This window comes from Pygocentrus nattereri, chromosome 29, assembly GCF_015220715.1.
Source record: "Pygocentrus nattereri isolate fPygNat1 chromosome 29, fPygNat1.pri, whole genome shotgun sequence".
NCBI classification, from domain to species: Eukaryota; Metazoa; Chordata; class Actinopteri; order Characiformes; family Serrasalmidae; genus Pygocentrus; species Pygocentrus nattereri.
Genome location: NC_051239.1, coordinates 20,346,296 through 20,355,955, shown reverse-complemented (window position 1 = coordinate 20,355,955; position 9,660 = coordinate 20,346,296).

Here is a 9,660-nt window from a genome sequence, read left to right as displayed (position 1 = left end):
TGGCTACTGTGAAAAAGGCTTAAATACTGCGCTGTCGAGCTGCCCTGCGCTGTTGTAGTCATTCAAGTGACACATACCACAATGCAAACATCAGCTTGATTACATGCCAAAAACCTGGAGCTGATAATAAATACCACTTGAAATTATTAATACACATTATTAAACTGACTGCAGTGCACAATGTAAAACGTTGTCAGTTCAACCTAAAAATGACTTTATTTGTGAACAATTTTATTTGATTGATTTAATTGCTTGTTATCATAGGAAGCATGTTTTGGGTTTAACTGACAAACCATTTTCACAGCGCAATACTTCATTGGCCTCAACGGAAATTTTGACTGCATTTCCTGTTGTAAAAGTCGTGACTCAAGGATGCTCCGATTGTGAATTCCGATTTCTTTACAGACGAATCAGCCGCATGAAATACACTAGCACATTTCCATAAAACACAATATAATAACATTATGTGCTCTTATGGGCCAGAACATCATTTAACGTCCCTAAACCAAAATCTGTTGCCTATTTTAATAATATGAAATGAAATATTGTGCTACAGTGAAAGTAAGAGGCAACTGGCTATAACATTCAGCAACATTACGACAGAAGCGCTTCACGTTCTTTATGTCATTTATTTATTAATTATAACACATATTGGCCAAAATAAAAATACACATGGGCAGATTATGTGTGCGGAACAAAAATCTGCTGATTCAAACTTTCCAATCTGTGCTTGCTAGGTGAGAATGCATTCGTGGGCAGAGCATATAGGCCTGTTGGGCATATATTAAACAAATGTAGAGTGACTGTGCAGTGAAAATAGAAATGTGTTTGTTGATGGTTATCTAGAACACAATGTCACTTTAGCTTGGATTTCTGTTATATTGGCAGCCTGCTGAAACAACGACTGGGACCGTGCAGTTCCATTTAGATCAGAGTCACATCAATTTGACAAATAAACTGTTTGCATATTGCAGCCATATTCGATTAGCGGTCTACCTATAAAGATATTTCAGAGAGAAATGCCCCACTGTGAACGCTGCCCTTGTCTCTACGCATGAGAGTGTGGGTGTGTGCTGTCACAATGTGGATTCCCAGCACCGTTTAAAGTCATTGTCCATTACAAATTGCCTCATATGGTGGTGGGCATTGAATTGGCAGCATCCATTTCCAGCAAGGTTTGGATTGGATGCGTGGAAGGGCCTGCATTTATCAAGCAGTCTTTGCTGAGACACAATAAGCGCTGTGTGTAGAGTAGCCTTAGGCTCGCCTGCTGGGGTGTACTTACTGAAGGACACCAGGCAGCTTCCACCTGCATCCCTGAATCCCTATGGAGCTGCCCCCCTCCACACCCACCCTTATTGTTTGTCATCTATCTGTTTTTCCAACAAAGGGAAACGGTCATTTACCATCTTGATTCCAGCTAATGCAAATTCAAGCACCAAAGTAAAGGTTAGCAAACACCCTGAGATGACACTAACATGAAGGTGTATAAGGACCGTTCTACTGAATTGGTTCCAACTGCGATCCCACAGTAAACACATTATTAAAAAAGCAAGGTAGTATTTAGACCTTAGATATTTACAAGTATATTGATCTAATTTAACATAAGGCATTCATTAAGAGAGTAAGGAGCTAAATATATATAAAACGTATATATATAAATCATTTTTAGGTCATTTTCTATTTGGAGGTGTCTGTCTCAGACCATAAGCCCTGAATTTAAGCTCATGAAAATAGGTCATTTATTTTGAATAGATTGTCATGAATTATTTTGAATGATCTTTTTGGCTTCTTTTGAAAGTGAGGTTGGGAGATTTACATTTACCATGAGTTTTATTTTTAAATCATTGAAAAAAATTGCACGTCACTGCGGAAACACAGGGTTTTAGTCCACAGGCGGAGGCTTATTTTAGTCACACCCCTACTTTTAGAGCTGGAAGTGAGGCTGCATCCCTGTCCCTCCTATAACCTTGTGACTTAAGACTTGTCTGTATCAAAACACATATTTTCTGCAATTAAGTACGTTTGTGGTTTAATATATAAAAATAATACGATTTCATGTCTGAACAACTGGCTGGTGTTTTGAGCGTTCTGAGCTAAAATGGTCACGACTGAAACATTTAGTTAACATTTTAGTGTTTTGTTATTGTTAGAGACAAAATGGAATGTAGAATAGCTCAATCCATAACAGCAACAACAATAACATTATTATTATTATTATTATTAATATTGTTATTATTGTTATTATTGATGTTGTAGTTTTGCTTATTTTTAAGTTTTAATATTTATGTTAGAATTATTCTTAGCAGAAACATGAAAGAGCTCATTTTTTGTTTTGGAGGAATTGTCCCCATTAAAAAAAAAAAAAACCTACAATTAATTTCCTATTTGCACGCTGTAAAAAATGAACAGAAAGCTCAGATTAAATCCAAAGCAAGTCACCGTGACTCTCTGGCTCTTTTACAGGTTGTCGGCCTGTGATTCTGTCTTTTATTTCTTTACAAGATAATTCTGAAGGCATTCTTTCAATCCTGGAAAAATCGTATGTGAGCTGTATCCAGACTCCTAATTAATAGAGCAACCTGCTGTCAACCACAGCAAGAAAAAGCTCTTGCTTCTGTTTTATGTGCTCTTAAATTCACTTTTATATTTTTCCTCCCAAGAAAATGTGATATTAAGTTACATGCTTCGATTTGAAAAGGGGAGCTGGAATGGGGCTGGAGGAAGTGGTGGGAGTTGGGAGTGGGATGCTGTTGGATGCGGAGTTTAATTGAGCCAGATATGATTAAAATGTGCTCCAGTCAGCGCCGATTGTGTTAGGGAGAGTGTGTCTCTGCTGCAGAGAGTGGCATGTGTCCGATCCAGTCAGCATCAGGGCTGCCTCTCCACCATCTCTCTCCCTCTCTCTCTCTCTCTCTCTCTCTCTCTCTCAGTCCACTTGATCAGACTCACCCAAGGCGCTACTGTAGTGTCTGATTGTACCCGAACTCCATCGTGCGCATTCTTTCCCTTTTCGATGATTGACGGCAGGTTCTGCTTCATGAATGATGGATGATGGATGAGAGAGCGCTTGCTATCATACTGAGTGGCAGATGAATGCTTGGAGATGAAGTGCAGTGGGTGACTGGGAGTTTGATTGTTTGCCATTATTAGGATCTTTTTCCTCTTCCTCTAATTCCTCCCATTAAGTCACCACGTCTTCTGCACCCTGAGGCAGGAGAGATATAAATGCTATGATTATTAGCGGCACAGCGTGAATATCAGTAAGGGGATGTATTTCAGCATATCATCCCCAAAACTCTGTTCTGGCGCAGCAGGACTCTGTGCCAGTCTCGTTTCAGCTGAAGGTAGAAACTGGGCTTGCAGCGCTGCTGTGATCATCTCTTAGTTCAATACTGCCCCCTACAAGCCTTTCTTGGTACTGCTGTTCGCGAAACATTACGTGAATTATTTGTAGAGGATACATCACTCGATCATATGAAAGGTGTCATATATTCTGAAATTTATATATATATAAATATAAAACAATTCCAAGATTGTTTGACATAATAGAGTTTGTCTATTATTAATGGCGTAATGAATCAATTATTGTTCAAAAGTGATCTATTAAATGATTTGCTGAGCTTTAGTAATGAATACCTGCTAAAATAACTGCATATGGCAAAAATACAAAGGTGTATTTTCTAATCCTGATTTCTTATTAATCACCTTATAATCGCAGGTCTATTTATGTTGAAAGCTGAATTTTCAACTGAGAAGGCGTTCTCCAGTGTTCTGTCATTATCAACTTATTGATTCATCAAGAAATGATCAATATGGCTCCTTATTACGCTAATTTTGGTGAACGCACAATACTGTATAGAAAGGTGGCTGACACTGATGAATGCAAATTTTATTCATCTGCTTAATGACACTGCAAGATACCCATAATCTAATTTGTATTGGTAATTTTATTAGCTCTAAGCATAAATGCTCATCAAAGAGCAGCTAGTACAGAATGGGGAGGTATGGATGTGGGGAAATGAACGCTCTTAGCAAATGCTTGCCTTCAATCAAACAGCTATAAAACTCATCATTACTGAGCAGCGATCCCCTAGAGCACCGTTCACCTCTCACTAACCTGAGTTATGGTTGAAATCACCACTTTTATATGCTATATTATCAGGAAACAGAATTACTCCACAGTTACTGCTGCTCTTCAGCTAAAACTATGAAACGCATTTCTGTTTCAAATGTGTCTCTTATTTTGGTCTTCTTCTCCTTCTTCTCCTCCTCCTTCTTCTTCTTCTTCTCCTTCTTCTCCTCCTTCTTCTCCTCCTCCTTCTTCTTCTTCTCCTCCTTCTTCTCCTCCTTCTCCTTCTTCTCCTCTTTCTTCTTCTCCTCCTTCTTCTCCTCCTTCTTCTTCTTCTCCTTCTTCTTCTCCTTCTTCTCCCTCTTCTCCTCCTTCTCCTTCTCCTTCTCCTTCTTCTTCTCCTCCTTCTTCTTCTCCTTCTTCTTCTCCTCCTTCTTCTTCTTCTTCTCTTTCTTCTTCTCCTCCTTCTTCTTCTCCTTCTTCTTCTTCTTCTCCTTCTTCTTCTCCTCCTCCTTCTTCTCCTCCTTCTCATTCTTCTTCTTCTTCTCTTTCTTCTTCTCCTCCTTCTTCTTCTCCTTCTTCTTCTTCTTCTCCTTCTTCTTCTCCTTCTTCTCCTTCTTCTCCTTCTCCTTCTTCTCCTTCTTCTCCTTCTCCTTCTTTTTCTCCTTCTTCTCCTTCTTCTCATTCTTCTCCTTCTTCTCCTCCTTCTTCTTCTCCTTCTTCTCCTTCTTCTTCAGTCTTGAAAAGCATTTCCATTTCAAATTGATTTGTCTGATCTTCTTCTTCTTTTCTTTTTTGTCTTAATCTTCATCATATTTTACTTCTTCAAAGTATGAGATTTAAACAGCATTTCAGCTTCATTTCTTCTTCTTCTTCTTCTTCTTCTTCTTCTTCTAAATCTCAACAGATTCTTGCCTGTAATGACTTGCAAAATGGCAATCATTCCTGAAGCTTCTCTTGGAGCTCCAGGTTACCTTTTGCATAACCATACACCATAACCTCTGACCCCAGCAGAAAAAAAAGAAAAAACAGAACTGAAGCATCTGATTTAGAGGATCATAAAGGCAGACAGAATGCTCCGTGGGCTCCTGGCCCAGACAATGAAGAAGAGAGAGAGCAGAGTGCACAAATTCCCCTCCCAGCTGCAGGTCGGGCCGATCTGCATGCTGAATTCCAGAGCGGGGGTCTGCAGGAGCCTGAGGGCGACCAGGCTGGCAGGGTGCAGTGGTGGGGGAGACTGGAGGCTACAGCCTGGCTCTGCAAGCACAGGTAGGGGGTACCAGGGGAGGCCTGTTTCATACACTCTACATTCTTGACCTCCTTTTGGTTGTGTCTCATGTGTGTGTGTGTGTGTGTGTGTGGGTTTGTGCAGATTCAGTAAAATACACACACACACACACACACACACACATTATTTTATACTTTATATCACTATATAAAGGATATGTCCCATATGTACAATTAATAAATGTACAGTACTGTGCAAAAGTCAAGACGCCCTTTCATTTATTTTTTCTCCAGTCAAAATGGCCATTAAGTGGAAGGTATTCATTTTTCAGGAGATAATTCTGAGGACATTAGATGGAAGATGATCTACTTGTAAAAAAGAAAAAAGGAAAAGAAGTGTAAACGGCCGTTTCAAAAACTGTACATAGAAAAAATTGGGTTCCAATCTATTGTGTCTGGTAGACCACCAAAACTATCACCATCAGATAAAGACTACTTAAAGCTTTCACCTTTGATACAAATGAGAGCATTAAACTACACTCTTACCTCAGGTAAAAAACAATCCACAGGTGTTTCTGCCTATGCTTTCACTGAGAAGATGTGTAGGTGTCAAGAAGCTGTTTTTCCTATTTAAGAAAAGCAAAAATGAGCAAATCTGAAGCTGCTTATGATCTTACCGTGATGGACTGGCCACCCCAGAGCCCAGATTTTAATGTCTTTGAAAGCATTTGGGTTTACGTGGTCAGTGAGAAGCACACGGCCTTCTAAAACTTTGGAGGAGTTGAAAAACATCCCTGCAGATGTCTTTCAGAAACTGAAGAACAGAGTGGAAATACTGAAATACTGAGTTTAATTATATGTAGTTGTTGAGGTGCCTGTGTCGTGTTCTGTTACATATATTTTCTGCGTTTTAATGATGTTGAAAACATTAATAATTTGCATTGAATTTTGACTGGAAAAATTAATTACTTTTCCACTTAAGCCTAAACTCGTATAAATAAAGGTTCCTAAAGGCTCTTTGGCTTGGACATTTGAAGGAACACCTTTAAATGCTATCGTTATGTTTTTACATTATGCAGAGGGTCTTTAGAGTTCATCTCACACATTACATTTACAAAAAATGGTTCTTTATAAGGTTCTTCTGTGGCATCACTCCAAATGACCCCTTCTGGTGTTTTTATTTTTAATATAAAAAAGAAAACAAAACAAAGCAAAAAAAAACTTTTCTCTGTCAGTGTTTAAAGCATGTTATGTAAAAGGCACCTTACAGCATTAGGACCATTTTGCTTCTGAAAATGTACACACACACACACACACACACACACACACACACACACACACACAGACCAGACTCATCTGCCTCTCAGCTTGCCTCATGCCAGGTTTGATTCTTCGAGTCGCCATGGCTGTGCTGGAGGCTGAGGCACTCGGGGCGAGTGTAATAAAGTGAGCCATTGTGAGTCTCTCACTGCCAGACTGAGGTACAGTGCACACAGGGTTCAGAGCAGGGTTAAAGGTTCTGCGCTTCAGGAGCCAGACACACAGCCCACAGCCTGGAGAGAAAAAAACTCCAGCAGAGAGAGCGGGAGATGCCACTTATTACACATTTTCAAAAATTTCATCCACTTTGGCCACCAAAAATGAATTGTCCTTCTTACTGAATCACACAGTTTGTTTTAACAGTCATCAGAGCTCTCATCGCAGAATTCTCTGAAACACTGTGGAGCATTTAAAACAGAACAGGAACGGATGTGGCTTCTCTGGATGGAGAGAGAAGGGAAAAAAAAGAGTTCTGGTTTGATGGAAACGAAATCCTGTGCATTGCTGCTTCAGCAGAATACCAAACGACACAAAAGCGAGGCAGACTATTAAAATGCGGCGGCCGTCTAAGACATGATATACTTTCTCTTAGCTATAAATCAGATTTCAGCATAAAAATCCTTTCCAACCAAAGCATTCACTTTTACAAATAAGGCTTCTTTGAAAATATGTTGCAAAAGAACCACTTTTGGGTCTCTAAAGAACCTTTCAACAGATGGCTCTTTTGGTTCCCATGTCTCAATTACACTCTTAAAGGTGCCAGAAGGGGTTCTTTGGAATGATGTGTCAGAAGAACCACTTTTGCTTCCCTAAAGAACCTTTCATAGGATGGTTCTTTTGTTCCACACCTAATTTACACCCTTAAAAATAAAGATCGCAGAAAGGGTCTTGATGCCAAAGAATAACAAAGAATGTGAGAGATGTTTGAGTGTAAAAACCTTTTTAAAGTATTTTTTTAAATTTTATTTTATTTAAAGAACCTCATCACATAAAGATTGATGATTAAAGGGTTGTCTTCAAACCATATGTCCAACCCAAGAACCATTCAGGAACTAAATGTAATAAAAGATCGTTTAGTATTTATTGTTTTCACCCTTTGCCTTTTAGGAGCTCTCATTCTTTTCAGGAGACTTGAAATGAATTTTTTCAGAGAAATCTGAGGGGTTGTTTTTCCACGCCTGCCTTCCAGTCTTACAAGTTGGTTGCATTCTGTCTTTCTCTCAATCCAAGTGATCCCAAACACATTCAGTGATGTTGAGGTCTGGGATCTGGAGGCCGGTGCATTGTTCTTAGAACACCAGCATAACTCCCCCCACCCCCCAACCCCCCCAACCAAGCCATATGTCCAAACCAGTGCTTATTTTTTTAAGACTGTATGCTTCCATCAGTAGAATGGAATGTCTCTGCCATTCAACAAGTCGAATCATGGTCAGTCGTTCGTAACATGTCATATATCAGCTCGTCTATGCAAATCTTGCCCTTCAAAAGCCTTTTCTTCTGATCGTTTCTGAATGCTGAGGCCACTGGTTAAGATGACACAGGCCTGTGAAGACTAGGAATGCATCTCTCCTGGCCTAGCCGGCCTGCGACCTCTGCCCACGCTCTCAGAGGGGGCGTCTCTGGTCACTGTCCATTAGGTCTGACTGGTACTGCCCGCACAATGGCCACACTCTGTCCAGCACTGTCAAGGATGCACTGCGGTAGGCTTGGGGGGCCAACGAAGGGGCTTTGATCCGTGGCCGTATGCTCGCTGGGGTGTGCCGTGTTGGAAAGCTGATATTTCTGTCTCGGTGTATCGGCATGGTCAAAACTAGAGTCAGAAAGGGAGAGAAAAAGAGAAGGGAGGGAGAAAGAGGGAAAGACTCCAAAAATCTGCAGGTTATTAAAAATGTTTTGCCTTGAACCACGTTGTGCTTCTGTGTACTTCGATTAAAGGGTCATGCTAGCGAGCTTGAGAGAGAGAAGAAAAGAAAGGCTTCTTTTCTTCTTTTCTCTTTTTAAGTGCTTTAAGTCTTAATTAAAAGAAAGGTCCCATGTGTGCGCCAGTGTTATACATTTGCTATTGAAAAATGCAGTCTGTGTACATGTGTTCTTGTATATGGACAATAAATTATTTATGATAGCCTTTGCAAACATTTACGTGTCAGCCCCCAATGCCTTTTTAAAGGGGTGCACCATGATGGCAGAATCACCTAAGCATGGCCAAATATTGAAATATAATATGAAATTATCAAATGCAATTTGATGGTATATTTATTGCTTGCTTTAAAAGAAGAGGCAATGCTAGGCTACTGTACTAAAATGTCAACAATATAAGCTACATGTCTTTCTAATGATGATCCAGATGGATTTAGTCCTGATATCAGCGGACATGTATATAAAAAACAGACTGGATATCGGCATCAGCCCACAACAGTGCATCCTTACCTTTTTAAGCATTATATAAGGCATGATACTGTAACCAGGTGCATAGTTAGGAATTTCTGACTGTTAAAAAAATCACCATAACAACATTTATGAGGCTGCATGCTGCCATAAGTTGCGCAAATAAGCCAGGAAATCTGATGCCACTCTTTATTTGATGGTGAGAACTAAGCTGAGCTGTTTTAGTTCCTATAGGCAACATATCTAGCTAGCAAATAGTAGTAGTTGACCATGGTAACCAAAAGTTCAGTACATTGGCATGCCATGAACATTACAACCTCTAAACAACATGTAGTGCTGTAAAAGGTGGGCTTCTGTTTTTATACCCTTTATGCACCATGATACACAAGGCTGGCTTTTTATTTGTCCCACCTGTGCTGTGCTTTGCTTATAACTACGATCTTTATTTTATACCACTCGATAGCACCAGCTGCTCTTGATATTGTGTGAAAACTGTGTGACAAATGGACCAATAGAAATGGGGTAAAATCTTGTAGCATTAACTTACATTTAAGATGATAGTTAAGGATTTTTGTCTTTTCCAATTTTTGATATCATTTAGATATTTTTTCAGGGAGGTTTTGTTACTACAGTGCTGAAATTCAATTTTATAGAGA